Below are 3,886 nucleotides of genomic sequence, written 5' to 3'. Positions count from 1 at the left end.
ATGGATCTCAGGGAGTTAAGATTGATTTGGTGACATCTGTTAAGGCGTTGTTTCTTTGTTTTGTCTCTTACAGGAACACGTTGCAAACACATATCAGCTATCTGAAAGTGAGGTACATGATATTGTAAGAATTTAATAATCATCACAAAGCAGTAATTATTTATATTGTGGTTTTCATTAAATGTCAGAGCACTTTGAAAGTTCTTCAGAGACATAAATGTATCTATCACCTTGTACATGAAAATTACCTTCCATGTATTCTAGAACCTTGACAACGTTCTCCAATATTCTGGTCCTCCCATTTGTAGCCTAAAATACAGTATCAGAAATGAATGATATTTATTGGAAATTATGCACATTTTGAGATATTATATTCAGTGAAACTTAGAACCATGCCTAATTTATGTATCACATTCTTTCTTCTTTCACAGTAGTAATCACAGTGGAACAAAAATTCCTAAAGAAAGGTTATACCTGTAAGTTAAAAATTGAAGGAAAACTCACATTCTTACCTATAGCAGTGAGATTATCACAGGTTTCCAGCATCACATCTCTGTAGAGACTCTTCTGGGAAGGATCCAGCAAAGCCCATTCTTCATGGGTGAAGTTCACTTGCACATCCTCATAGGTCATTGTATCCTAAAAGTCACATTCACGTATGAAACAGAAAATGGTAAGATTGGATGCTCTGAAATGTACACATCAGTGGATTTATATTTACATAATTATGTGTTGCTTGACAAATTTATTTCTTATCACAGAATTTCAAATGCAATCAGCAACCATTTTAGAGGGAATTAGAGAAAGAGGATTATGACTCTCATTTCTGATCCCTATGAATACTACATGGAATTGCAAGAGAAATGCTGAGCTATATACAGAGATATTCAAAAAAAGCAATACCATTGGGTAAACAACAGCCACACTTGTTTCAAAATTTCTGACATCAAAAAAGGATGGACAAGATGGGCATGGTTGTGTACACTTTTAATCCCCAAACTCAGGAGGCAGAGACAAGTGAATCTCTGTGATTTCCAAAGGCAGCCTGGTCTATGTAGAGATTTCTATGATAGTCAATGTACATATTGAGACCCTGTCAAACAAAGAAAAACATTGAGCACAAGGGGCTCACTCTAAACTCTCAATGAGCTAAACATAGATTCTAGAAATATACTACGCTTTCAGAAAACTGGAGTGACTCATTTGAACTATACAGCTAATGTGATATTCCTATGGAAAAATTTCATTTTTATTACGTTACTGACAAACATATCAAAATGATTCTCTCAAACATTAGCACGGAAAGGTTGCTGTTAAACCATAAAAGAAACAAAGAAACAAGCAAAAATCCCAGTAGAATATAATATGGATCAACAGTTAAGATCACCTTTTGCTTTTACAGAGGACCTGCATCAGTACCTAGGACTAACAGTGATAATAGCCAACATGCAAGTCTCCCTGATTTAAGGTAAATTCCACAAGGAGACTCGCTTAGGTCAGGTGGACGTTAAGTAATGGCTTTACACAATTTGGTGTGGACGTTGCGGGACGGAGATGAGAAAAGAGAACGGAAGAACTAGATGGGTAAGAACTTGAGAGGAACAAACTGAGATGGGGAAGAACTACATTGAAGGGCTAGAAGAAAGTACCAGAGGTATGAGATGGAAGATGAGGAAGAGCCAGATGGGGAAGAACAAGATGTGGAAGAACAAGATGAGAGAGAAGGAGAGATGGGAGAGGAGCTCATATGGGAAAGAACTAGATGGATGACACTCTAGAAGGGGCATAACTAGATGAAGAAATTAAGATAGAACCTGGAGGGGACAACAGATAAATGTAAAGAGTAATTGGGCAAGAAAGGAGCTAAATGTGAGAGCAGAATATAAGCTTGTAACTGACACAAATAATAAAGTATATGGACCAAGGAATTTCATGTACATAGATTCATTATTTTTCGTCAATGATTAATTATCAGCTGGTTGTAGATTCTTCCTGGACCCTTGGAGGAAACTATCAGGGGCTGAATCCCCATAGTCCCAATTAAAACACACAAACACACAAACACATAAACACATAAAAACACACACACACACATAAATGTAGGTATGTATGGAGTAGAGTTGACAACAGTCTTTGCTCTACGGACACAAGTTTCTTGAATGTAATTTTTAAAGATTGATAGTGTATCATGTTAATTTAGTTTTTCTCATATAGATCATCATAATTGTTTGCATGCTTTTATATTGATAAAAGATTCAACTTTTAAATGTTTGAGAAAGAAAAACTGTGGTTTTAAAATTAAAGATTTAATACTTGGATTTTTGGTTGGAGAGATGGCTCAGCTGTTAATAGAACATATTGCTTTTTAGAAGGTAACTCAAGATTAATTCCATAACCTATACCAGTGAGAAAAAGGTTGCCTCAAAAACAAAACAAAACCAACCCAAAAACAAACAGACAAAAAGGTACAGAGACATTTCTTTCTTTAAGGTTTTTTGAAATGGGCTCTCACTATGCAGCACCAGGTGGCCTAGAACTCACTATGTGCTGTTGGTCAAAGACAACACTTAAAAAGATACAATTAATATATAGTCATTTTGACTCACAAGGCCAGGAAACCCAGCATGCCTGACCTTACTGACACAAGTGAATGGACTACCTTGCAAATATGTTAATGACACAAAATCAAGCTCTGCACTGAATTAACTGCAGAAGGATCCTACACCTGAATATTCAGTGCCACTAGAGTTTCCAGGGCTCTGTGAGTTAACAGTCTTCCTTCCACCGGGCATAACACAAGTGGCGCGTGTGGGCGCACTACACGCTGATGTCACAATAAGTAAATACCCAAGCACAGTGCAGACATCACTGTGTTCTGTGTAGGCCCCGCCGCCGCCGCTGTGGCATATGCAAGTTATTCAGAGGCTGCAGGACTTCGGAGCTGCAGGAACAGCAGGGAACTCAGACCTCACAGGCCGCTGCGTTTGCTGGTTAACCACAGCCCCGGGATCCACCCGCACCCGCGACTCCTCCCCTCGTGGGGACGGCGGCCCCTCACTCACCATGGCGCATTCCGAACTCGCCCAGCTCTCCTCACAGCTCCCGGCAGCGGGTCACAGCGCAGCACACGGAACAAGAGAGTCTCACTCAGCCTCGGAGCGCCAAACCAGAAGAATGGCGGACAGGAAATGCCCACCCTATTCGGACTGGAGGCCCTGATTGGCTAGTGTGTCCTGAGTGACAGGAACAGCTCCCCTAGGGACAGAGTACCTTGAAGCGACACAGGACAGTGTTTCCCAGCACTGGCTTCCGCCTCAGGCACACAGCTGTCCATGACAGGCTGAGATGGGCTTTGATGCAAAACTTGGAACTGGACTGCAAGGTCGTCCCTTCACCTTTCCTGCAGTCAGATAGGCACTTCTTCGTCCTGGACACAGGGTGTTAGGTCTCAAACCAGGGACAAATGGCTGAGGCGCCTAATGACCATTTCCAAGCAAGACATTGTCTGCCAGATTCTCCCTGCATCCCCTCAGCCCCTACCTGTTACAGGGTAGGGCTGGCAAGACCGCCCACTGCCCAGAACTTCTCCAGCCCAGAGGCTGGGCTGTCTTTCCCTACATAAACCAATCATTATGGTAACCTGGATTTTCCCCCTCTACCCTTTAGCTTCCTGAACTCTTGGTCTATCTCTCCTCTCACCTAGCTCCTCTACTCACATTGTTCAAGCTCATGTCCGCTCTGAACTTCCCAAATGTCCCTGCCTCTCCCTGCACTCTGCCTTTTATCAAAAAATTTTTCTCCTCCACCATACCTAGTAGCAGCCATGTCCTTTCCTTTTTTATTTCTTAGAACCTCCATATTCTTACGTCAAACCCAGGGCAGGCCA

The 3,886-nt window shown here is 41.6% G+C and overlaps 1 long non-coding RNA gene across 1 annotated transcript; it reads right to left on the bottom strand.

Moving 5' to 3' along the window:
- Positions 1–248: 248 nt before the first annotated feature.
- LOC118571782 lies at positions 249–3,154 on the bottom strand. Its single transcript, XR_004943399.1, has 3 exons — positions 3,063–3,154; positions 513–639; positions 249–309 (listed from the first exon to the last, which is right to left on the bottom strand). It is a non-coding gene; the product is annotated as an uncharacterized LOC118571782 (long non-coding RNA).
- Between the last annotated feature and the right edge of the window lie 732 nt (positions 3,155–3,886).

This window comes from Onychomys torridus, chromosome 21 (genome assembly GCF_903995425.1).
Source record: "Onychomys torridus chromosome 21, mOncTor1.1, whole genome shotgun sequence".
Classification (NCBI taxonomy): domain Eukaryota; kingdom Metazoa; phylum Chordata; class Mammalia; order Rodentia; family Cricetidae; genus Onychomys; species Onychomys torridus.
This window is presented reverse-complemented; position numbering and strand designations above follow the sequence as displayed.